The following is a 27743-nucleotide window of genomic DNA, read 5'->3' as shown; positions in this document are numbered from 1 at the left end:
GGAGGCCCAGAGACAAAATACAAAAAACAATAATATACATGTATAAAATAATTACATGGTTAATTATAAGGAAAAATGTATAAAATATTTACAAAATGTTTGCACAAAAATAGATCACATTTACAAGGTTTTGAGGAATAGGTCCACGATGGCTACCTTTATGCTACTATAACTAAAAGAAAAGTGCATACTAGTTAGATTGAGTTAATAATCAAGATAGAGTGAAATAGGGAAAGAAAAAAAAAAAGAGTATTTGACATGTAAGGTAATGTGAGTTAGCTGGTATGGTATACAGAGCTAGAGAAAAAGGTTTATGGATTGTGGGGAAGAGAATGCAAAATAGAACAGATTACGGTGGTTCGAGCACATGTAAAAGAAAGCAGAAGAAGACAATCTAGTAAAGATTTGGAAGACTTCACAATGGTACCTCCTATACCGAGCCAACAGATATTGCCAATATACTGGCCGACAGATTCAGTTACAACTTTACCCCCCCAAAGGACCAAACACAATACCAGTAGGTTGACAGGCACCCAGTATTACTGCTGCACAGGTTAAAACAGCACTGTACTAGGCTAAGAATACAGCTTTTATGGGACCTGACAATATCCCTGCTGTGTTCCACGTGAACTACAGAGTGAACTGGCACCTCACCTGTGTGCCGTGTTCAATCACAGCCTCACCTCAGGCTTTGTCCCTACCAAATGACACACTGGTACAGTCATCCCTCTCCACAAAGGAGGAGCGACTACAGACCCTGGGAACTATCGCCCCATTAACCTGACGAGTCTGATATGCAAAGCTATGGAACGCATCATCATGAACCTAATAAACAAGGATATAGGGAATCTCCAAACTCTGGATCCCACACGGTTTGGTTTTGTGAAGGGTAGATCATGCCTGCTCAACTTGGTCGACTTCTTTCAGTTAGTCACCAGAGCTGTGGATGAAGGCAAGGTAGTTCATACAGCCTACCTTGATCTGGCCAAGGCCTTTGATACCATTCCCCATTCAGGAATCATAGAAAACTCACTAAGCTAGGCATCAACCCCTATATCACAGGTGGGTTGTAAACTGGCTCAGAGATAGAACCCACAGTGTGAAAGTAGCCGACTCCAAGTCAGACTACCGAATAGTCATGAGTGCAGCCCCACAGGGTTCGGTCCTGAGTCCTCTCCTGTTTGGTATCTACTTCTCTGAAGTCCAAGCCAACACAAAGGGGTTCTGGCTGACAAAGTTCACAGACAATTGCAGGTTGGGAGCTATTATTAACTCCTCAAGTGATGTCGACATCCTACAGAATGGCCTCACTGAGACTAATGACTGGTGTCAGAACCACGGCCTTAATCTCAATGCCAAAAATGTGTCATTATCCCCTTTGGGAAAAACCCAGTTCCCATGAATTACCACATCGATGGTAGTCCAGTGAACACAGAAGGCGTTATAAGAGATATGGGAACCTAGGCTCACAACAGTCTCTCTTTTGATCACCACATTGCCACTGTGGTCAAAAAGCCCTTCTATGTGGCATAGGTCATTACTAAGGGTTTTGCATCCAGGAAGAAACAGGTCATTGTCTCTCTCTACTCTTCCCTCATTAGGCCAGTCATCGAGTACAATGCCCCATTTGACATGTACCTCACTTAACACCTGCAACAACTGGAGAGGCCACAAAAGTACCGCACAAACAGGATCCTAGGCCTTAAACATTTGTCCTGTATGGACAGACTCAAAAACCTCCAACTAATCTCTGTCTCATATCGGCTACTTAGAGACAATCTCTGCTTGACTTACAAAGCCATGTCTGACCCAGCTCTGTTAGAAATACTACATCTAAAGAAAGCCCAATCCCTCCACACCACACACTCCAGAGACCTCAACCTCATTACCACAATCAACAGAACATACTGGAGGGACAGGTTCATAACCCAGAGACTGCCCATGCTATGGAATAGAGTTCCCATACATGTCAAACAAAGCACCTCACTGACCATCTTCAAGAGAAATCTTGATGAGTGGATGGGAAATAGAACATTCACCCCGGTGATAACTTCAGTGGCTCTACTCGACAGGGTCACTGGAAACCAAGGTAAACTAACTAAGGTCAGGTGGCATGATGCCAGGGTAATCCTATGGCTAGGCTTGTAAAGGCCCCAGGGCCATTAGCCTAGTACACACCTATGAACCTATGAACTTTTGGACTCTACAGGCATACTCTGCTGGAGCATAACCAAACTTCGATTAACATAGACTAGACATTTAAAAAGTATAGCAAAAATTGATTTATTAAAAACGTAACATATTAAACATTTTGTCACATTTAATTAATTTTATTTATGATGTGGTTATCCATTAAGGTTGTTTGGATTTTTTTTTTTATATGTGCATATATCTGTTTAAGGAGGTTTGACTTTGTATGTTTATTAATCAGAGAGAATAAGTGATTAGATAAGAACAGTATGAATTAAGTATTTAAATTAATGTAAAGATTGGTGATGTGATTGATGAAATCCATTTTATAGTAAGGATGAAAGTGCTACATTTTTTATTAAGTTTTACTATCTTTATAAAAGTTTTATTCAATCTATGTTAATTGAAGTTTGGTTACGTGCCAGCACAGTACTCCTGCGGAGTCCTGAAGTGTGTTTGTGCTTTTGTCTTCAGTGCATTCAACACGATTTTTGTGGTTACCAAAGATTTGGAACAGACAAGAAGAAGGCAAGAGGAAGCAAGTGCTTCCAGAAAAGAGATGGATGGATTGCGTGAGAGAATACTGCGAAAGTAATGTATAACTGTCAAAGAAGGCAGGGAATGGAACTGAATCACGATGGATGGCGACTGTTGATCTAACACCTTGACTCCATGTAGAAAGTGGTATAAAGTGGCTTGATGACGATGATGAAGATGATGAAAATGATGTGGATCTCGTAAATTCTCAAAATTATCATGTTGATATCACAGTCCACTGCTTCCTGCATCAGATTCCCTTCTTTTTATTCACTTTTAATAACATAATTTCTATTAATTTTCTTTACATTGTTTGCATTCCTTTGTATATAACATGGTTATCTGTTGTACTGATGAGTCATCCATAATGAGCATAACTCAAACAGCAAAAACACCAAAGGCAGTAAACTGGTTTCTTATTCCTTGACTCAGCATTAACCTTAACAAAACTAAGACCATTTCATTGTGCATACAAAAATAGCTTTCTCATCTTTTCTCAAATTGGAACATTCCATCTCCCAAAGTTGACAAAGTCTGGACACTTTGACCATTCACAAAACTAAGAGCATGTCTATATCCGAGACCATTTATTGCTGAGTCAGATATTTTCTGTCTACCTGATAAAGAACAAAATAGTTTACAAATCAGTAAAGGGAATTCAGCTACACTCCACAAATTACACTGAATACACTTTCCCAATGCTTTCAACAGCTCTCATAGGTTTAAAATTACCGCTAGAAGCCGTACTAATTGAGGAACCACAAAATGTATTTAAACGCTAAAATACAAACGTTTTTCATCCAACACTGTGGTTAGACTTCTTCAGAATAAATCCCAAAACAGTAAAAATTTATTTTCAAAACATATTTACACTGCGTGCCAAATACTCTAATGGTATAATTAATCCGCAGGTGTCTTAAAGGCATAAACTTCAAAATTAAAACAGGAACTACCGTAAGTCCGATTACTTTATACCCACAGGAATAACAAACCAATATATGATATCTATTATCTTATATTGATTATAATTACAACAACAAATAAATGCTAACCGAAGAGTATGCACAATCTAATACTGATATTGACATGTGCAAATTGTGGGGAACTAAAAAACTATATGTATAAATACATCCTACACAGGTCATATTAATACGCTTCATATTTTAAAAGTCATATTGATACATACATATATATATATATATATATATATATATATATACATATATATATATATATATATATTTGTCTAAATAGAGTTAAATTAGACTACATATGAAAACAACAATCTAAGCTGACTTAAGATCAAGAAAAATATCAAATTGTGACTGCCTGACGTTTGGTGTTTTAAAAAGACATATATATGTATGTGAAATTAATTTAAAAACATCTAAATACACCAAAACAAAAATAACTAACATTCAAGAAAATTCTCATGTTAATACTTACTACTAATGCCCTAAATGGTGTTAACAATATGCAACAATATTAAACATATTAAAAATATTAAAAATTCTAAACATTTTTAGAAAAATATCAACTATATTAAAAATATTAAAACTATTAAACTTCCACATAAAATACCAACTTTATGTCAACAATTGTGCTAAACATGTGAGATACATGCTATACATAGCTCTCATATGTTCACAGGAGGCTACTAGGCTAATGGCTCTAGGGCCTTTACAAGCCTAGCCATGTAATACCAGTGTTCCCTAATAGACCATTTTTAGGTGGTTCCCTAACTGACCACTGTTAGATAGTTTGATTGTTTGCAGAGCAAAACTATGATTAGCACCGGCTGTCCCTGTCCATAAGGGACACAGGTGCCACCCAAGGGTGAATTTATGGCCTCCCATCCAGTTGTTCCAAGTTCCACTTAAATATGGTCATTGATGAGCTATGCTTAATGTGACTTGTGAGTTTATTCCAGAATAGCAGCAGCCTCTGGGAAATATATGTGTCTCTCCAGCATGTTTTGTTTAAGTCACAGGCCAGGTTGAGATCGCTGAAGCGAGAGACTCTCGCCCCATTTGATTTGTGAACATGCAGCATTTCCATTAGGGCAGGTTAGATACTGCTTGTAGGCCAGGCACAGGTTGCCTCCCAGCAGACAGTAGGGCACAGAGTACAACAACACGGCTTTCAGACTTCCCATATAGGTCATGTTTTAGAGTCCTTGAATTCCCTTGGCCAGGAACCTATGTGGTCTCTCTAGCTGCTGCAGGTGTCTGGTGAGGTTCATGCAAAAGGAAGCTTTGTACTCTATTAGTGGTCTGATGAGGGAGGAGTACAAAGACATTATAACATCCTTGGTCTTGGATGCGATGCCCTTACTTATGAGCTGTGCATTGTAAAAGGCTTTCCTTACCACTGTGGACACATGGTGATCGAAGTTTAGACTGCTGTCAACTTGTGCTCCCAAGTCATGTGCCATTGGGTTCGATCTTAGGAGGGTGCTATCTATATTGCAATTTGCAGGGGCTACCTCTTTGCCAAAGGAGACAACAATGCACTTTTCTGCATTTAGTTTTAGACAGTAGCTCTGGTACCAATAATCTGTCTGTGTTAACCTCTCCTGTAATATGCTAATATCTTTAGGTGATTCAATGATTGCTCCCAGTTTGTAATCATCTGCGAATGTGGTAAGCCACAGGCCATCTACTTTTGCCTGGACTTCCAAGAAATCGATTCCAAACAGTAGAGGGTCCAGCACAGAACCATGTGGTACCTCACTGGTAACTTTTCTACTGGTGGAGGTGAAATCCTCAACTTTGACAGTATGGATTCTGTTGGTGAGCCAGTTGGCTACCCATCTAGTGACATATCCCCAGCTGGGAGAGTTTCTTGATGATACCTGAGTGGGGGATTGTGTTGATAGCCTTGGCTAAGCCAAGAAAAGTGGTATGCAATGCTTTTCCTTTGTCCAGGGCTTTGGCGACATTCTCGAAGAAGTCCAACAGGTTTAGTAAGCATGATCTACCCTTAGTGATGCCAAACTGGGTCGGGTTGAGAGTTTGAAGGTTGCCTATGTCCTTGATGATAAGGTCCATGATGATTCTTTCCATGGCCTTGCAGAAAAGACTGGTTAGGCTTATGGCTCTATAGCTCCCAGAGTTGGTTGATGGAACCCCTTTGTGCAAGGGGATTACTCTCGCTGTTCTCCACTCTGCTGAAACAAAGCCAGTGGTCATGTTATGGTTAAAGAAAATGCTAAGTGGATCCGCTAGGTCATGTTTTAGGTTGTTTACTAAACACCCAGGAAGTTATCTGGTCCCATACAGTCCATGTTTTTGTCCTTTGAAAGCATGAATATGACCTGTTCATTGGAGATATTTGGGACAGGACAGGTGCCAGGTATGCTTTGGGGTATGGCTGGTGGGGACAGGGGCATGAAGTTTGTGGCAAATTTGTCAGCTGACAGGTTGGCAATTTCCTCAAGGTCACCATGAGTGATACCATCCAGTATGAGTTTGTCACACAGCTGGATATTCCTATAAGTTCATTGCACAGCTGGGTATTCCCTTTTAGATTTCGGATGTAGCTAAAGAACGCCTTATGATCGTCTTTAGCTAGGGAAACTAATTTAGCCTCATAGCTAAGTTTAGAACAGATTACCAGATATCTGATTTGCTTGGCCAAACTGTTGAGGTTATTTTTTTCTGCTGACTAAGTTCCCTCTTGTTCTTAGATATCTGTTTCTTTTTTTTTGTTATATAACCTGTTTATACTCGAGATCCATCAGGGTGGCTTGTTTTTACAGGAGGATTTGTTTTGATGCTGTCAGGTACAGCAGAGTCAATGAAGTTGTTTAAGTGGTTATACATACCATTTGTGTACTCCTCTGCATAGAAGTCATTGTTGGTTGTGTTGGCACGGGGTCTGAAACTTTTCAAACCACCACTTAGTAGAGTACAGTTTGTTTTGGAGAAGTTTTTCATTTTTAATGCTCCTGTCAGGGTGTCAGGTCTGATCATTACTTTGAACGAGACAGATTCATGGTCTGACCTTACTGGGGAGGGAAGAACACAGGGGGTAGTGCAGTGACCCCCTGTATATTGGTAAGTACTAAGTCCAGAACATTGAGCCCCTTGTGGGGGTGCAGACTAACTGTTCCAGAGCACCTGTATTAACAAAATCCAGGAACCTCAGGGAGATCGTGCTTGTACTCATGTACATCGCCCACTTGATAGAAGGGTAGTTGAAATCTCCAATGTTCACGGTGTTTGGCTGTATAGTTAGTAACTAAAGAAAGTCCAGGTAGGCGGAATGCTTGTCATGGTTTATGGCGGGGGACGTGTAGCTAGCAATGATATGGTAGGGTGTTTTCCCTATAGTCATTTGAACCTGGAGTAGCTCAAAAGCATTGTTCTCTTTAACCAGTCTCGAGGTGTGTTTGGATTTAATGAAGATGGATACACCTTTACCTTTGGTTCTTTCATGCTCCAAATATGTGGAAGACATTGTAGTCTTGCAAAGCCAGGGTGCTGTCTGCAATCTTGAACCAAGTCGCAGTGACTGCACAAACATCAGCATCTTCCAAGGTGAGGAGAGCTTTCAGGGAATGCAGTTTCCTTTTTACACTCCTAGCATTAAACGACATAACCTTGAGTTTGTCTGTAGTGGATTTTTTTTTATGTGGGAAGTTTTGTTGTTTTGGTATTGCCTAAAAAGACTCTATGGGGGAGGCAAGCATCTTTGCCAGTATTTGAAAGCCTGGAGACAGGCGAAGACCATCTCTGGCAAAGCAGCATGGGCTATCGACCATGTCTTATCAGGCTGTCAGATAATGGATCCCCCTGGATTGATGTCAGAAGTTAAACTAATTGTTGGTCGACTATTTTTTGCTTACATTGTGACATCATCCTGGGTGAATGTAGAATGCTGCTTAGGGCTAGGGACATACCTGCCTGGGACACATAATCTGAGAGGTCAGTCACGTCTCTCTTCATATAGTCCAGAGAGGTATGTCTCAAGTCATTCACTCCAATATGTACTATGACAAGAGTCATAATGGTAATTGTTATGGAGTGACTTGAGTGCGTGCATGATTTGATGGATTCTGGTACCTGACAGGCAGCTGACCATGACCTTCTCCTTGTCCAGCCTGGTGCTGGGGACATCAGTGTCTCTATGGAATCTCCTATGACCAGGACTTTTGATTTTGAGGTGTTCTGCCTTAGGGGCATATTTAATGAGACACCAGTATGTGTGTTGTTATGTGTAGTAGATTTTGGATGTGTTCTATTATGTGTGAGTTGTTTGCACTTAGAGGTCTCTGGCCTTTTGGTAGGCTCTTAGTGAGCACCTCCGGGTATGATGGTTTATGTGATGTGACCTTATCTTGTGTGAGAGGAGAGATGTGTGTGCTGACAACCTGCTGGATGTCTTATTTTTACATGCGAGGACTGATTCCAGTTTCATTGTATAGTTACATCTCTCACATACTGTAATTGTTTGCTCTAGGAGCAAATGGTTGTCAGTATACATGAGACAATTACTTCATTGCCCCAGGATGTCCATGCCAATCAGGTTGGCTGGAAAAATGTTGAGAAACTGACTGTCTACTGTAGTAGGTTAAACCATAAGTATTGTTAAGGGCTGGGCAGATTATATCAGCTTTTGCTGTACAGTTAACAAGAGACTTATTCTACTGAGGATTAGGAATGTAAAATTGTGGCAACACTGCTTAGTGCTCAGATGAGTTGCCCTCAGTGCAGCAGGAAAGCCTGGGAGAGTTACACTGACTGGCAACTAGGGAAAAAGTTGTATCTAGGCGTTTGCATCTATACAGGGCAACACTAACCCCCACTGCATGGTGCACAGCTATGCTCAAATGCGAGGCTTAAATGCAAACAAATTTCAACAGTTTAAGCACAAACTACCAATAGGAAAGCCCAATACAGAGCCTTTATTCTGGCAATCCCCAACTCAGATGGGTCTTAAGCTGCACACTTCTGCCACAAGGGTGCCAGAAGGTCCTCTTAATGTACGATGGCTGGTTTTAGTGCTCAAGTGATACCAAATTGTCTAGATAAAGAAAGTCTGATTCTAGCCTTTGCTATTTAAGGCAGCAGTAGCAACTGATACACAGTGCAGAATGAGCAGTCACAGCAGCAACAAACAATAAAAATGAAGCAGCAGTTCAATAAAATACAGTTCAAAAAGTGCAATACAGGCTTAAATAATACTTATTTTTAGAAGATTTCAGTGGATGCCTTGGATATATGGCACACTAGCTCATATGGTAGACAGACCAAAATTTGCAGATTTATCTTGTATTCTCCAAAAAAACAGCACTCTCTTTTTTCTAACAAAAATGAAGTACTACCTACAGAAAAGCAGTGCTTATAGGTGATAAAGAACAGTGGACCACACATAAATAAAAAGCCAGAACAGTGAGGACATTGTTAGGCACAAAGTCCAGTGTTCTCCCTTATCACCCCAAAATGCCATTACTGCTGAAGATAGGAGTGAATTCAAGCATTTTTCCACTATCACAGAGAGGTCTGGCTGTCAGTTTGGTATATACCGCTCAACTGTCCCTAATTTTGCAAAACGTTTTCTGATTTTGTCTCATATACTTTGCAGTGTCCCTTGCAAAGTGATTTTTTTTCTAATAAATCACTGTAGATGACAGTTATTCAGTAATGCCAAATGCTAACAAGCTTGTACTTCTTATTGTTTGTAAAAATACCTCTTAATATGAAACCTATTGTTCTGTTAACTTTTAAGTGAATTAAAAGCGATGTTCAAAATATGCTCTTCTTCCTGTGGTACAGGGTTTGATTCTCTCAGTCTTCTTTTGCCTACTGTGTGACCTTGAGCAAATCATTTAACCAGTCAGTGCTCCATGTTCACCCAGGAAAAGGACTCTGTGTCCAATGGGCCTAACTGGTAAACAAATGGGTACTATTATTATTACTGCCATCACCATGTCCCTGATTTAGACCTTTTTCTACCAATTATTTGCAGACTTGTCCACGCTTAGGTAGCTGCAGTGACATAACAGCTAGTAATGTCTTTCGGCTTTTCCCAGTTAGGGGTCGCCACAGCGGGTCACTGGTACACTTATGACTGGCAGTGGATTTTTATGGTGTTGAGTTGCCAGCCCAGTGCCCAGCCTTCAAAGATGGCACACCCACTCATGCATGCACCTACCTGCATGTCTTTAAAGTTCACTCAACCAGAGGGAGAACATGCAGACTCTGCACAGAAGGCACTCCAGCCAAGAATCGAACTGGAGATCCTCTTGCTGTGAGGTGACAATGCTAACCGCTGCACCACCATGGCCATCTGTGCCACCGCAGCCATATATATAACAGTTTTTTGATTATTTTGTTCTTTATTTCTTTGTTATTTATAGCACTTTGTGTACTGTGTATTTTTCTAGCTAGTTTCACTGTGTGTGAGGTATTAACTGGAAATTGTCCACTTTTATTAAGCATCTGTTGGGTTGTTTGTTTCTGATAACTTGTTGCAGTTAAACTCTTTTTTCTAGAGGCTCCTTTAGCTGTTTAAAACTTTCATTTAAAGGCTCACTGCTGCTTTTCAGCTGTGAGAAACATTTCTGCAGTTTGTTTCTAAGTAGTGGGGATATTTGTAGCATTTCCATATTCAGGCTTGTATTTCGGCCTAGTGTTTGTGGAGGCTGTGTGTCTGAGCACATATTCAGGGACATCTTGATTTAGCCAAAGCCATCAGGCATTTCAGTGAGAGAGAATTGTTTGAGGTCATTGGCTGACTGAGGTCTCCTGGACTACAGCTTAGACTAAGCACCTCATTGGTTCTTTTGAGATTTCTTTCTTAAAAGCTGTCTCAGGTTTCAACTTTCTTTTACCTAAGAAGCTCAGTTGTGAGTGTTCTGCCATTTTAAACTGAGCTAATCAAAGGAAGGACACTCAGCAAACTCGGAGCTATAATATATAACATTAAGTATCATGTTTTTTGTTTATTTTGTTCTTTATTTCTTTGTTATTTATAGCACTTTGTGTACTGTGTATTTTTCTAGCTAGTTTCACTGTGTGTGAGGTATTAACTGGAAAGTGTCCACTTTTATTAAGCATCTGTTGGGTTGTTTGTTTCTGATAACTTGTTGCAGTTAAACTCTTTTTTCTAGAGGCTCCTTTAGCTGTTTAAAACTTTCATTTAAAGGCTCACTGCTGCATTTCAGCTGTGAGAAACATTTCTGCAGTTTGTTTCTAAGTAGTGGGGATATTTGTAGCATTTCCATATTCAGGCTTGTATTTGGGCCTAGTGTTTGTGGAGGCTGTGTGTCTGAGCACATATTCAGGGACATGTTGGTTTAGCCCAAGCCATCAGGCATTTCAGTGAGAGAGAATTGTTTGAGGTCATTGGCTGACTGAGGTCACCTGGACTACAGCTTAGACTAAGCATCTCATTGGTTCTTTTGAGATTTCTTTCTTTAAAGCTGTCTCAGGTTTCAACTTTCTGTTATCTAAGAAGCTCAGTTGTGAGTGTTCTGCCATTTTACACTGAGCTAATCAAAGGAAGGACACTCAGCAAACTCGGAGCTATAATATATAACATTAAGTATCCTATTTTTTGTTTATTTTGTTCTTTATTTCTTTGTTATTTATAGCATTTTGTGTACTGTGTATTTTTCTAGCTCGTTTAACTGTGTGTGAGGTATTAACTGGAAATTGTCCACTTTTATTAAGCATCTGTTGGGTTGTTTGTTTCTGATAACTTGTTGCAGTTAAACTCTTTTTTCTAGAGGCTCCTTTAGCTCTTTAAAACTTTCATTTAAAGGCTCACTGCTGCTTTTCAGCTGTGAGAAACATTTCTGCAGTTTGTTTCCCACCCTTCCTCCCTGTTGTTCTAGTGTTTTTTATAGTTGGTGGCTTTGCAGTTGCCCGCCCCTAGTGTAAATTTGATCTGGGACCCACCTCCCAGTCTAGTGTCATTACCTCATTCTACCCAGTACAGGGAGAACATTTGAGAAGGCCAATCAGCTTAGTTTCTGCTACTCCTTTCTCTCTTTCCACTAAAAAAAAAAAAAAAAAAAAAAAAAAAAACTTTTTCTAAGCTTATTTCCTGCCTTTCCTGTGGGTAGTCTAGCCTGAATATAGATTTGCTGTGTCCAGGACTATTTGTAGGCTTCTAAGGCACAAGCCTTTCTGTGTAGAAAGGAAGCCTTCTAGCTTAATTTTGTTTCTTAGAACTAGCCAGTATTTTGTTTCAGTACTTGTTCAGAACTTATTGTAAGCACTAAATAAGCTACAAATTACTACAGCACTCAACTTTCCTCACTGTCTAGAGTAAAACAGTTTCTAGTACTTAACAAATAAGCACCTATCCAGGCATGTCTATGGGTCAGCCCTCGGTGTTTTCTCCTGTCTACCTGATGAATCTGGGCATCTTGGGGCAATGCAATAGTTGCCTCATGTACACAGACAACCCTCTCCTCCTACCACCCAACACTACAACCTGTGAGAGATGCACTTATATTGCCAAACTGGAAGCAAAGCTCTCTTCACCCAAGACAGGACTAGACAGTCAAGAGGAGAGGCAAACACTTGCACCACACCACACTCAGCACATAGTCCCTCAAAGCCTACACCACCAAAACACACACATAGAAACACAAAACACACACCTACATTCACGGAGGCTCTCAGTAAAAACCTGCCCAAGCAACAGGGACCTCCAAAGCAGAAACACAAGCAACATCCACACCCCAACACAACCCAAATGACACATAGCCCACAAACTCAGTGTGCCACTCAACCACAGCCCATAAGGCATAACAACGTATCCAACACTCTAGTCATAGGTGACTTTATAGTCAGGCACACTGATGTTCCACTCACCAGGCTAAACAAGGAGAAAGTTACTGTCAGCTGCCTGTCGGGTGCCAGGATCCGCCACATAACACATGCACTCAGGTCACTCCAAAACAAGTACAAATATGACTCTGTCATTGTCCATGTTGGTGTGAATAACCTGAGATGTACCTCCTTGGACTACATGAAAAGGGACATGGAGGACTGTCCGATCTGGTAGCCCAGGCAGGAATGACCCTAGCCCTGAGTAGCATCCTGCCATCACCCAGAATGATACCACAGTATAAGGACAAAATGATTGGCTTCAACAATTGGCTAAACTTCTGGTGTCATTCTAAGGGGATCCAGTATCTGTCTGCCTGGGATGACATGATCGACAAGCCACGATGCTTTGCCAGAGATGGCCTGCACCTGTCACCCCTGGGATTCTGGATACTGGGTAAGGCTCTAGCCACCCCTATAGTGCCTTTTTAGGCAAGGTTCAAATGACAAATTCACCACCCTAACAGGTACAGGCAAGAAGAATCTGAGGGTATTGCTACTCAATGCTAGAAGTCTAAACCTCAAAATGCACTCTCTCGAGACACTCCTTAAAATGGAGAACATTGACATCTGTACAGTGACAGAGATCTGGTTCAAGGCTCCAGAGAGTACCCCTGCATTACCAGGCTATAATTCATACCACACCTTTCGGCCACCTAACCTGGACCGAAACACTAAAGGCGGAGGCGTGTCCATATTCATTAAGGATATCCACACCTCCAGACTAGTTGCTCAGCATAATGCATCCGAGATTATCCAAGTGCAACTAACTCTGGGCAAGACCGCAATCCAAATTGTAGCTTGCTACAGATCCCCCACCATGCTCCAGGATTCCCACTCCTCATTTTTTAATACACTTGAAAATATTAGGGTACAACTTAACACCCTAATAATGGACGATTTCAACTACCCTACCATTAACTGGGAAAACTACTCATGTACCAACTCTTGTGCTCAACATTTTCTGGAATTTATAAATTCCAATGCCATGGATCAAATTATCCACACCCCCACCAGGGGCAGCAATATCCTAGACCTGGTTATTACCAACATGGGCAACCAGTGCCACACCAGAGGTCAATTCCTTGTTGGTCAGATCCGACCATAAGCTAATCACCCTAGACATCCACATCCCTCGATCAGCCCCCATTAGGGAAACCACAGTAAAAGATTTCTCCAAAGCCAACTTCACACTTCTTAAGACAGAAGTGGCAAACTTCACAACACCCATGCTGATGGACAATAGAGGTATGACTGCTGAATCCTACACAAATGCACTTTATAAGCACTTACATGAGTGCATGGATCATGCAATCCCTAACAGAACCAAGATGCTATCCTCCAAAACAATGAAGCCAATCTGGTGGTCCCCTGCCACAAACAAACTCTACAACAGAAGAAAGAAACTGTTGCAAAAAAAGAGTAAAATCCCATAATTGGAGAAACTCCCTGGTCAGCTTCAGTAAGAAGCTGAGATCCCTCATAAAATCCTCCAAAGCTAGTTATGAAAACAAAATCGCCACTGACTCTAAAGACAACCACAAAGCATTCTATAGCTATGTCAAGAATCTCAATGGCAACACTCAGATCTGCTCTGAGTTACAGCACAATGTCACTAAATATACAGAACCAATGGATATTGCCAACATCCTGGCACATAGGTTCAGTGCTAACTTAACCCCTCTGTCATCCCCTATAGGGCCCATCTCTATACCAGAAGAATGCAAAGTTCCTGTAATCATGGCTGCACAGGTAAAAAACACACTGTCCAAAGCCAAGAACACAGCATCCTTGGGACCTGATGACATCCCAGGCTGTGTTCTACATGAACTACAGAATGAACTGGCACCCCACCTAGGTACCATGTACAATCATAGCCTCACCTAAGGATATGTGCCCACTGAATGGCGCACAGCGACAGTTATCCCACTCCACAAAGGGGGAGCCACCACAGACCCTGGAAACTACCACCCAATTAGCCTAACGAGCCTGGTCTGCAAGGCAATGGAGCATATCATCCTGGAACTTATAAACAATGACATTGGTAATCTCCAAACTCAGGACCCCACCCAGTTCAGGTTTGTAAAAGGCAGATCATGTCTCCTAAACCTGATAGACTTCTTTGAAGCAGTCACCAAAGCCATAGATGAGGGTAAGGTGGTTCACACAGCCTATCTAGATCTCGCCAAGGCTTTTGACACCATCCCCCAGTCTGGAATTATAGATAAACTCACTAAACTAGGTATAAATCCCTATGTCACAAGATGGGTTGCCAACTGGCTCACTGACAGAACCCACACTGTGAAAGTAGCAGACTCCAAATCCAGCTTCAGACCAGTGACAAGTGGAGTACCACAGAGTTCAGTCCTGGGTCCTCTCCTGTTTGGTATCTACTTCTCTGAAGTACAGGCTAACACAGAAGGTCTTTGGCTAATGAAGTTCGCAGATGACTGCAAATTAGGAGCCATAATCAAAACTCCAAAAGATGTGGACATCCTACAAAAGGGCCTTGCTGAGACAGATGCCGGGTGTCAAAGCCATGGCCTCAAGCTCAATACCAAAAAGTGCATTGTCATTCCATTTGGTAAAAACTCAGTACCCATGAACTACCACATAGGTGGTAGTGTACTTAACACCGAAAGTGTGATAAGAGACCTTGGGACACAGGTGGACAGTAGTCTCTCCTTTGATAATCACATCGCCACAGTAGTCAGGAAATCCTTCTATGTGGCACACCTCATCACAAAAGGTTTCTCATCCAGGAAAAAAGAGGTCATTGTTCCCCTCTATTTGTCACTCATTAGACCCATTATAGAGTACAATGCCCCTTTTGGTATGTACCTCACAAGACATCTACAACAACTGGAAAGGCCACAGAAATACCACACAAAGAGGATTACCGGCCTCAAAGAGATGCCCTATGCAGACCGTCTCAAAAGACTGCAGCTTTACTCCGTTGCATATCACCTACTCAGAGGCGATCTCTGCCTAACACACAAAGCTATGTCAAACCCAGAGCTTTTAGACATGCTCCACTTAAAGAAATCCCAATCCCTACAAGCTACACGCTCTAAGGACCTAAACCCCGTCACCACAATAAACAGAACATGCTGGAGGGATAGATTCCTGTCCCAGAGACTTCCCATACTCTGGAACAAACTAGCTATCTATATCAAACAAAGCTCCTCATTAGCACTCTTCAAGAAAAATCTTGATGATTGGATGGGAGATAGGAAGTTCACCCCGGGGATCACTTCTGTGGCTCTGCTCGACAGTAGCACAGGAAAATAATTTTCTTGGGTGGCGAAAGCCAGGGTACCTTTGGCTAGGCTTATATAGGCCCTAGGCCAATAGCCTAGAACCTACCTATGAACCTATGAGCTACCAAACTCATTTACACCAGTAATGTTGGATTTACAATAGGCATGCTGATTGGTTTGATTTTAAAAGGACTTCCCCTAAGTGTCCACATTACTGAAAATTCCAGTAACTTTAAACAGGCCCTTCATACTTACCTTCACTGTACCTGGAATTGCAACTGTACTCAGCCTCCTCCTCCCATAACCTAGTTTTTCTTTTTTGTCCTCATTTCCTCAACCAGTTGCCTTCTCTAATCCACCTGTTTTAGTCTCATTCTCCACCCCCTTCCCCATCCTATTTCACTCCCCCTTTGTCTTTTCACTGTCTGACAAACTCTAATCTCAATTTATTTATTTTATTCCTCTCTCTCTTCAACTGTTTTCTGCATACTGTTACTCATCTACTCTTCTCTATGTTAAGTCCTCACTTATACAATGTTATTAACTTGTTATAGCATCCTTTTCCGTTATGTTATATACTATATCACTTTCAAACTTATTTACCTGCTCTATATATCTATTTTGTACTACTTAAAATTCTAGTTTTATGTCTTGTATTTAAATACTTTGAACTGTACTGCAATTGTACTGCATCAGTCTTACTTGTGGAGCTTTTCTCCCAGGGCCTCTACTGAAAATGGGCTCTACTTGGCCCAGAGGACTATCCTGGTAAACAAATGCCAATCAATAAATCAAATGTTCTGTTTAAGAAATGTCCTCTTATCAAATAACTCAAAAAGAGTAGTTTTTGGAACACTATTCTTCCTAACATATAATATCCGACACTGTAATGAAAAATTTGTTTAAAGTCAGTTTCAATGAGATGAACCTCAACCTGGCATTCAACATGCATCATTAAGCTCATTTCAAGCATAACTGAAAAAGAAAGCTGCAGTTATGGGATGTGCACCTTCACTTATTATCGAATTAACCTAGTAGTCCAAGATAAACCAGACTCCACAGCTGCAAAAACAACTGACAACCCCCATCAGGATGTCAGACAAGTAGACTCTGCCCACACTTGCAAGAAGTAAGATTGTGCATCCTAATATAAACAATCACCCTTAAGGGGACCAGAAACTCTCCCAGCACTCAAGTATTAGAAAGGCAAGTAAACTAATCCCAGATATAGTTCTAATCTATCTCTGGAGGCACACATTGTCTCATTCACTGACAGCATCCAAAATTATATGGAATTAGGATCCCCAGTTTACCTATATGTTAAGAATTAACAACACATGGCAATAACTCACACAGATACGATGAAAATATGCAGACTCTGCAAAGAAGGCACCTTGCTCAGAAATGAATGACGGAATATGAAGCAATGACACCAATCACTGTGACACTCATACTCCCTGTGTTGTGATACTGAAATAACTTAGAAGAGTGACTACCATATTCCTTTCTCACCAAACTCTAGTCTCTGTTTAATGCTACGGCTGGCTAGTGAATGCTAACATTTTGCATTTTATAACTGTAAATTATTTGAGTTATTTGTTGCATGTAAGGCACTGGCACGTTTTAGTTCAACATATGTCTTACTCTTGACAAGACTGTGGCTGAAAAAGGAGCCACCATCCAGCTATCTATACAATAGCTAATTGCATGGTGTAGATTTGTAGAATATAAAATCAAATGTTGATTTTGCTGCAGTGCTGAAAGACAATAGAATTCAGACGTTGTGATTAACAGGCCATGGGACTCGTTCTTATATACACAAAACCTCTTGAGCTAACAGCGTACGGCTATGCGCATAACTGAGTGGGGAAAAAACAGTAGTATCTACTGGTCATGCTAAAGTCTGTAGAGCTCATCCCCCAGTATATGCACATCGATATCAGTACATAACACTTCCTTACATTTACAAAATTACAAAGACAAGCGCGCACACTCATGCACGCCCGTGTGCATACACGCACACATACACAAACGGCCATATTCACAAACACACGCATATATGCCCACGTGAACGAATACATTTTTCCTTATAATTTCACACTACTGCACCTGCAGCATTAATTTCACTGTTACCCAACATTTGTACGGTCACCTCTTCACTCCCCCCTCACACCCATGGTTGAAGTTTTTCTGAAGCAATTTTGTCATACGTTCGGCGTGGGTTGATGACAACGGGAGAGCGAAATTTATAAATTGTAAACAAATAGCGATTGAAAAGGGGCAGCATAGAATTTGTAGTAGTTATTTTACAAAAAGATGCTATTTTCCAGCAAATACGGGGCAGTTGAGGTCTTTCAACCACTAAACGAGAGCAAATGCCCAGCATTGTTTTTTTTTTTAAAAACACTGCTGTTATAAACTTAGAAAGCCACTAGAATCACAAACATACCACTCGACTGTCCCCGATTTTGACTCAGATTGTAGCATTATTTATTTTATTTATTTGCAGTTGGTTTACCAGGATAGTCCATTTTCAATGGAGTCCTGGGGAGAAAACTCCAAAACATACAAATATACAAAAAATTTGACAATAAACATGCAGCAGAATGCACAGGATATAGTAAACACTTTTGTACAGTATTACAAGCATAATTTTAATAAGCATAATAATTATTATTTGTGAAAGTAGATTCTTACAGTGATAAGAGAAACGAAAGAAAGTTTTTAGTGTCTTCAGTTCCCTCTAAAACTGATGTCTTTTGGAGAAAAGCTGATGAATTGCCCTTAATAATTATTTTAATTAGAGTAATAGACTGCTTTTACTTCAGAAAATATATATTAATTCACATTCTCTTATTCGGTCAATGTTTCCATCTGAAAGGGCTATTATTTTAAAGGTGTCCCTCTGACTGTTCCTGATTATTTTTAGATTTGTGCCTCATTTTCCCGAGATTTGACCCTGACTGATTGAGAGCTATGATCACAGGTCTCAAGCTATTACCTCCAGAAACAGGGACAAATTAACAATTATACAATGACTGACCATTAACATTCAAAAATGAGCATACTGATTGGTCAGCCCAACCAGTGTGCCAGTTGTAAATTGAGCATAGACCAACAGGAAAAGTGCTACGGTATCATTGCGCAGACAAACTTTCCTGACGACATATGCAATACTCATACATTGTGAACTTGCTAAACTATTTAATTACCTGCAATGTTCTTTCTACAAGAAAAGTCAAAGAAACAAAAAAAAAATAATCAGAAATATACCTGACTCCTCTTGTAGAAAGAACATTGTGGCCAACACACAAACTTACAAATACCTGCCACATACAAAAATATAACAAAGCTTTTCTTCCCCAGTACCTGCCAACCATCAGATCCCTCGCAATCACTTGGCCCATCCTTTCCTTGGTTACGGTATGATACTTCTCTTACTTCCTTGCTGTGTATGGGAAATACAAGGCAACACAGATGAGAAAATAAAGAGAAATATCTTTCCAAACCACTGGTGTACTGCGTAAGCATGGGAATGTAAATCCCATATGCATGCGCAGCACATCAAGCAACCCCAAGACATAAAATTAAGGCAGAAGATCACCACTGCACCATTATACAAGGACATCATTTAAAAAAAGTAATTTGTTTTTCCCTTAAATTATGTCATTGTATAATAGCAATAATGCACATCTGGGTGTGGGTAATACTGGATTTACCCTTGGTTGGCTTTGTTTGGCCACTCAGGCTTTGCCTTCGTGACCAAACCATGACAACCATGGGTAAATCCAGCATCAAATAAAGTATCTGTCTATACACATGCAACAACTGGATCGCCCACAGAGATACTTTACAAAAATCTTAGTACCACTAACCAGAAATATTGTCGGAAAAATAATTTTAATTGCTATGCATTTTCTGAAGTAAAAGAACACTATCACACTAATTAATGTCTATTTATATCTGTAGTCTGCCACTTTCCTCTCAAATTTGTTAGTTTTAGAAAGGATTATGAGAAAATTAATAAATTGAGGATTAAGCTTCAAATCCCCACCAAACCCAGTTAACTCTACCATACACCACCACACTATGCCAACATGTGAACAGCTGCATAGATACAGCTGTACCTGTAGGAACAAGTGCAGGGCAATCCCCAGAAACAAACTAACATGGTAGAACCATAATATCAACAAGCTTTACAATAAAATGAAAATAATTTTTGCCTAAAGTAAGAAGAGTCATTCACAGAATATTAGAGCCCTTGTCACTGAATAAACAACCCAGGAGCTTAATAAAATACACCAAAGCCAAGTACAAGGCTAAAATAATTAACTATGCCAAAGACAATCACAAGGCATTTTTAGTTATGTTCATAATTTCAGAACCAGAATGCAGCTTTGCGATGAGCTGGTTATGAATGGTGTTACCTACACTGAGACTAAAGATATAGCTAACCTACTGGCCGATACATTTAGCTTTAATTTTACCCCTTTCTTCTCACCGTCTGTCCCTTAAGATATACCTGAAACTGGCTCAACTCCAGCTATCACACAAGACCAAGTCCTAAAAGTGCAATCAAAAGCTAAAAATACCGCATTGGTGGGTCCTGACAGTATTCCTGGATGCATCTTAAATAGCATGAAGCACAATTTAGCCACACCAGTGACAATACTGTTTAATATCAGCCTCCATGCAGGTTTTGAACCAAGTGAATGGAATAACAGCTACAGTCATTCCTCTGCATAAATGAGGACCTTCCATAAACCCAGGCAGTTGCAGATCCATAAGTCTGAACAGCCTGATATGCAAAGCCATGGAAAGACATCATGGAATTAATCAATCAGGACACAGGGAGCCTCCAAACATTAGACCCATCTCAGTTTGGATTCATCAAGGGCAGGTCATGCTTATTCAGCCCTGTGGATTTTTTTGAAAAGATCACCAAAGCAATGGATGAAGGCAAAACAGTACACACTGCATACCTTGACCTGGCCAAAGCTTTTGACATAATTCCCCTCTCAGATGTAGTAAAAAATCTAAATAAACTGGGAATAAACCCCTGTGTTACCCACTGGATTGCCAACTGGCTCACAGATAGGCCACAAACAATCAAAATAGGGGAAGTTACCTCCACAAAGAGTCCAGTCACCAGTGGGGTCTCCCAGGGTTCTGTGCTCGGACCTCTCTTGTTTGGCATCTACTTTTCTGAAGTAAAAGACATTACCAAGGGGATCTGGCTGACTATGCTTGCAGATGACTGCAGGCTGGGTGCAGTCATTGAATCCATTTTTTAATTTCTCCAAATCTTTTGGTTTCTAATACCATGATGGGAATGGACCCCATTCCTAAGTCAAAGTACGATTGAAGTTCATGAAATTAGTATTGTTTCACTCTTTAATGTCAGCCAAAAGTGCTCTTTTCAGCACCCGCAGTGTGCCGAGTAATGATTCCTACTGCAATTCGTATGGTGTTACATGTATTGGTAGCGTATTTAAATAGGATTGTAGACTCTTTTTTATAATACCTGTTGCTCCTACCACTGGAACTGTCTGGGTATCTTTCTTCCGCATTCCTCTTGTTTCTGCTTGCAAATTCTGATATTTTATGACTTTGTTTCTCTCTGTACACAGGACACTGCAGTCCCTGGGTGTGGCTATCTCAGCGATCAATGCTACTTTTGTCTTCTTTACCTGGACCACTGTATCTGGTTTTCTAGCATCTATCCTTTGAACTGTTGGTAATGGGTGAGCCTATGTGATGTAGACTTCATCATTTTCTATGATGCTTTGTGGCTCATATTTCCAGTGTTTTTCAGCTACTTCAATACCATAATGTTTGGACAATACCCAGTGCAACAGTCTCACCATGTTATTATGCCTTTCAGTATACAGTCCTTCTGCCATTAGTATGTTGCAACCAGCAACGAGGTGTGCAACTGTTTCAAATTCTGTTTTACAAAATGTACATTTGTCTGCTTCTCCCACATGTTCAATGGACTTTGTAAACCAATGTGTACATAGCCTACTATCTTGGGCCGCCAATATTAACCTTTCATCTCTTGGTTTAAATTCACCTCTCCTTAACCATTCCCAAGTTTGGTCCTGATCCACATGAGGATTCTTCCAGAAGTTTTCTATACTTGCAACTATATTAATGCTTTTTCCACATTTCTTGTCTTCTCCTCTGGTCCTTCACCTTATATTCTTCCTTTTGTTTTTTTTTTTTGTTTTTGGCACATTCAGTTGCTGCCTGATTTTTATCTACTTGTGGTTTGATTTCCATTCCTGTTTGACGCCAATATGATTCTTCTAGTCTAAGCAGAGAAGTCATGTTAGATTTATTCTCCTCATGTTTCAAAACTTTCACTATGTTTGGGTCTTGTGAGGTCAGAAGATATGTGGGAAGTCCCATGATTGCAGATCTATATATGTAATCAAATTCAAGGAGGCCCATCCCTCCTTCAGAACAATCAATATATATTCTTGGTATGCACTGATTTTTATAAATCATTTGGTGATCATGAAGAATCCTTCTTGTTTTCCTATCTAATCTATCCAGCACATTTTGGAGCCAGTCAGTCACTCCAAAACTGTAAGTTAGGACAGGAAGAGCAATTTGGTTTATAGCCTGGATTTTGTTCCTAGATGTCAAAGCTGTTAAGTCTTCTGAAGTACTCCTTCCTAAGTTTTATTCACAATTGTTCATGGGCATCCTTCATCAGTTCCCAAATATTTATAGACTCCCTCTTGCTCAAGTTCTTTTATATCTCATTCTTGTCCCAAACTGATGTTTTCTTGGTGCTGCAGTTTTCCTGCTTTAAAGGTTGCTTTTGTACATTTATCAAGACCAAATGACATTCTTATATCATCTGAAACAGTTTTGACAACTTGCAGTTGTGCTTTCAGTTCCTCATCTGATTAACTATAGAGTTTCAAATCATCAACAAAGAGAACATGAAAAGTCTTTGCACTTTGTTGTTTTCTAGGAGCCAAATTATAACCATGACCTAAGCCGTTAAGGAGAAAGCTTAATGGATTAAGGGTAAGGCAGAATAGCAACAGTGACAGAGAGTCACCCTGGAATATCCATCCCCCTTTGGATTTGTATCCCTGGAATAATAAGTTTTTATCATGGCTTAATTGCAAAGTGGTCTGCCACTGTTTCATGGTCACTGTAATGTAATCGATAGTCAGTGTAGGGTATATTTTATACATTTTTAAGCACTTTTTATCCATGAATGTGAGGATACTATCAAATGCTTTTTTGTAGTCAATCCAGGACATACTTCAATTTTTCTCCTTTTTACAGTTTTTCACTATGATTTTATTTAACAACAAATGATCCTTTGTTCTATATGACTTTCTTTTATTTCCCTTTTGTCTGTTGCCATAATTGAGTTTTCTTCTAAATGACTATAGACTCTCTGCATCAATTCCAGTGTACAGTTTATATGTCGTCAGAAAGCATGTTATTGGTCTATAATTTTTAGGGTAGCTTGCAGGCTCACTCTTAAGTAGGAGCATTATTTTTCCTGTTATTAGCCAGGTTGGTGTCTGTTTGGGGTGCACATATAAATAATGCTTAGCCAGGTCGGTGTCTGTTTGGGGTGCACATTTAAATAATTCTTATTTATGGCTAAATCTTTGTGCAAATATGTTAATACTTTTAACCAGAAGTTAGATACTGCATCTGGGCCTGGGGTTTTCCAATTAGAGGCTTTTCTTAACTTTGTTTCAATCTCTCTGGCTGTTACTTCATCCCAGTTCATATCATGTACCTTTAAACTTCTTATTCTTTCTTTTACTTTTTCTATCCATTTAGCATGTTTGTTATGTTCCACAGGATTTTCATAGATACATCTCCAAAATGTATATATTTCTTCTTTTTTGGTGGTCTTTCAATTCCTTTTATCTTATTTTCCAGTTCTCTATAAAACTTTTTTTTTGGGTCATCAATAAATTGCTTATTTTGTACTTTTCCTTTATATCTGTCTACGTATCTTCTAAGTTTTTCCACCTGTGCTGAGTATTTTTGTTTATTATTTACAATAGTGCATGGTAGATCCTGATCTGTTCTAATACTGTGCATTGTTTTATCACATCTATCTTTCTGAGTATTTTTGTTGATCTGTTCCCTCTTCTGTACTCTTCTAATAGTGACACTTCTTGTCTTAGTTGCTTTATAGTTTGAATCCCCTTAATGACTTAACCATTCTGTAGAAAGGTTTGTCTCAAATAAATGACTAATGTCAAAATCATGATCTGAAACTAAATGCCAAAAAATGCATTATTATATCTTTTGAGAAGTCATCTATATCAGGAAACTACCACATTGACAACACACCCCTAAGAGTTGATCCAGTTGTTCAGGATTTGGGAAGTTATGTGGACAGTGACCTAAATTTTGACCAACATGTGTCTATTGTAAGAAAGTCCTTCTTATGTTGCAAAGCTTAAAAACAAAGGGAATGTGTCTAGATCTAGGGGTGTCATTATCATCCTTTACTCAGCCCACATTGGGCCAATCATTGAATATAATGCCCCCTTTGGCATGTATCTGTCCATACACCTGCAACAACTGGATCGTCCACAGAGATACCTTACTAAACTACAAAATGAAAAAAGCAGCAGCCATTGATAAAATCCACTTTAATACGTTCAAAAACACAAAATACACAGGACTGAGCGCTTCCTTCCCCTAACCGGGGATTTCATCAGAAGGTTTACTATCAAAATGTCGATCGCTCCTTGCCAACACCACTAACGCAAACTCTGAACTGCGATTGTTGATAATGTCGGACACCAATATTCCAAAATGCATAATCTCGCCCCCCCTTTTGACCCATGGTAGTACTTGTTTTGTGGTGTAGCGGTCAGAAATGTCGATGTTCAGTGTTTTTTGCCAATATCTTGAGGAATTGGCATTACGGCTTTTGCATAAAGGAGTCGACAGTATGTACATTTGACGATGGGCGATCGAGATTTTGATAGGAAACCTCATCAGAATCATCACCCATTTCCTTTACAATCAATTTGTACTATAAACTTAATGACATCACTAAATTAGTGAATTTAAACGCATTTTACAAAGAACCATATTTAAAATGTTAAAAATGTTATTAAAACTTTGTGAAACTGTAATCTATTAAAACAACTGTGTTTCTTGATTATATCAATCATTAACTTAGTGCATCTTTATTAGCCAAAATAGGTTTAAGAGAGATTACTTCATTTAAGCTTGGATTGTAACAGGCTTGCAGCCTTATCTGCCATTTAGTCTCTCTTGCTTCTATATGACTTTTAAAATCTCCTCCCCTAGGATTTGGTAAAACCTTTTCTAAAACTGCAAATAAAATGAATAATGGCAGTTTGGCCGCATGGAATGTGATGCAAACTGTGGGAACTAGTGAAACAAATGGTAAATCTGTGGGGCAAAATGTAGCTGTCAATAATGGCGGTTTGGCCACATAGAATGCAACACAAACTGTGGGAACTAGTAAAATGCATGGTATTAACACACACAGTAAACCATTTAGAGATGGTTCAAAGGGCAACAATGATAATATAGTCACAGACGAATTGGATTGTTTAATTAAAAAAGCAGTATATTTTTCATGGACACCTCAAATGGTAATGAAGTGGGGGATAGTAGTCACAACAACAAAACAGATTGTTATAGTACATTGAAGGATATGATATATGAGTTTGAAAGCAAAATGACAGTTATAAAGAAGATGCAAATGGAAAACACTTATTTTTCTGAATGTTTGGGGAAGAAAATAGTGTCAAGGGGTTTAAGGGTTTATAAATTCCCTTTTGGGATTGACTACAATAATGAGATTGTGCAAGAATTTTCAGACATGTTTAACAGGCATGGGTTGGAGCTTGTGCAAAAAATTATAAAATACAACAATGTTAAATTATGTAAAATGGTTGGGCACGTTGAAAAGTTGAACGTTGATATAAAAAATGATTTATTTTTCCCACAATACGAAGAATTGTATAAGAAAGAAATGAAGCTTGTTGAAAGAAAGTGTGAAGAAAATTTTGAGAAAAAAATGTAAAAAAATGCAAAGGGACTTAAATGAGTATAAAGATAATAAAGCTTATAAAACTAGTAGTCACAGAAGAGACATTTCGACCTCCAAGGGGGGTAACCAAAATTATTATAGAAAAAATGAGGGATGGTATAATGACAACAGGTATAGGAAGCATGGCCAGGGTGACAGTCAATATTTCTTCCACCAATGACAGAACTGGGAAATGGGATTAGAGGAAAATCAGAGACAAAAACACCCCCAAAGAGAATGGAAAAACCAAAACTACAGCAGGTTTTAACAGAAGACTTCCATCAAAGAGATTTGGAAGAGATACAGCAGGAAGGCATTATTTTTTCTTACAAAGGTTATCATGTTTATAATTTTGCAGACATCATATTTACAAAATAACATTTTACACTGTTCATGAAGGGACTTAAATATGTTCCCAGAAGACAGTTTGATTATACAGACATCACTGTAGAAGTTAAAATGTTCCCAAGGAAGTTTAATTTGGCTTATTTGATGTCTGAACACAGTAAAAGTGACATTAGAATGGTCACGAATTAATTTGGTCGTAAAAGTACCTGTAATCCACCATTAGATCCAACACTTCAGGTGCTGGAAAAAGCCATCATGGAGGAGATTTATGTTCTAAAAACAAATGAATATAAAGCTAACAGCATAAACAATCTAGGAAACAAGGAAAAATAAATTTTAGACCAAATAATTAGTGACAAAACAATTAGAATAAAGCAACCCGACAAGGATGGTGGCATGCTTATCTTTGACAAAATACAATATTTACAGGAATTTTTTTAATTATTGAATGATACCACTATGTATGCCCCTGCATCTCTTAATGAAGGTAATATTGGGTACAGTCGGATAGACCATTTTTTAGAAGAATATTTATTAGACAAAAGAATTGTGCCCAGTACTTACAACTTTTTGAAAGTTAAAGACCCGATTGTTGCCACCATTTTTGGGATTCCAAAAACCCATAAGGGCCTAGAAAATCTCAGTTTTAGACCTATTGTTTCATGGAGACCTTCGAAAACCTACTGTTGTGGTGTGGTTCTTGATAAATGGCTCAAACAAGCGGTGAACAATGCCCAACATTTATTGAAAGATTCCTCGGACTTTTTTGGAAGAATTATGGAGAATCTATGGGACAATAAGATCATATTTTTGACCTTAGATGTAGTTGATCTGTTTACCGCCATCCCTAGGGATGAAGGTATGGACTTGTTCAAAGAAAGAATTAGGAGAAACACTACTTTTTCTAATGATAAGATAGAATTAATCCTGGACTTTATGGAAATTGTTCTTGATTACAACTATATAATGTGTAAGGGTGAGCATTTTAAGCAATGAAGAGGGGTTGTTATGGGTGTCTCTTGCGCCCCTATATATGCAAATCTAGTTCTGCTGGAATGGGAGAACAACAATGTATTTAAGAGTGAGTTTTATAAATATTTTAAACTTTACATCCATTTTTTTGGATGACATTTTTTTCTTTGGTCTTGTACAGCTAGCATGGTTAAGGAATTCATTGATTATTTGAATCAAACATATAGTTTTTTGAGATTCACCTACACGAGTAATAACCATGGTATTAATTACTTCACATTTATTGAAAAAGGAAAAACAGGGTTCATATCAAAAGTTTATAGGAACCCCACTTTTAGCAACTCCTACCTCGAATATACAAGTAACCATCCCCAGCACTAAAAGAAAAGTATTATCAAGGGGCAGCTAATTCAAGTTGCCTGGATGATTTTTCAGGAGTAAGAAGTGGAGGGGGAGCTAAAGAAGGTAGCTAATATGTTTTTGGAAAGGGGATATCCAAATAAGTTAGTAAAGGAGAATTTG

The sequence above is a fragment of the Protopterus annectens genome, chromosome 14.part0, assembly GCF_019279795.1.
Source record: "Protopterus annectens isolate FY-2018-M chromosome 14.part0, PAN1.0, whole genome shotgun sequence".
Taxonomy (NCBI): domain Eukaryota; kingdom Metazoa; phylum Chordata; order Ceratodontiformes; family Protopteridae; genus Protopterus; species Protopterus annectens.
Note: the sequence above shows the minus strand (reverse complement) of the source record.